This window comes from Phaethon lepturus, unplaced genomic scaffold (assembly GCF_000687285.1).
Source record: "Phaethon lepturus isolate BGI_N335 unplaced genomic scaffold, ASM68728v1 scaffold11996, whole genome shotgun sequence".
Lineage (NCBI taxonomy): Eukaryota > Metazoa > Chordata > Aves > Phaethontiformes > Phaethontidae > Phaethon > Phaethon lepturus.
In genome coordinates this window covers 16,968-17,178 of record NW_010546993.1, presented here as the reverse complement: position 1 = coordinate 17,178, position 211 = coordinate 16,968, and positions in this window count along the sequence as shown.

Sequence of the window (211 nt, the reverse complement as noted above, 5' to 3'; positions counted from 1 at the left end):
AAAATTGATTAGCAAATCCCCCGGTACACTCGTGTTTCCACTTAAACCTTCGGGATACCCAGAAAGACGGCTAAACCCTGCGCAGATTAGACGGGTGCGCCTGCAAATCCTGCTTTAGAGCTCATCCCTACGGCAGTCAGAGCTCCGCGCACGGCACCCACCCCCACCCCACACCCCAGCCAGGGGCCGCACCCGCCCGAGGCGGGACTAC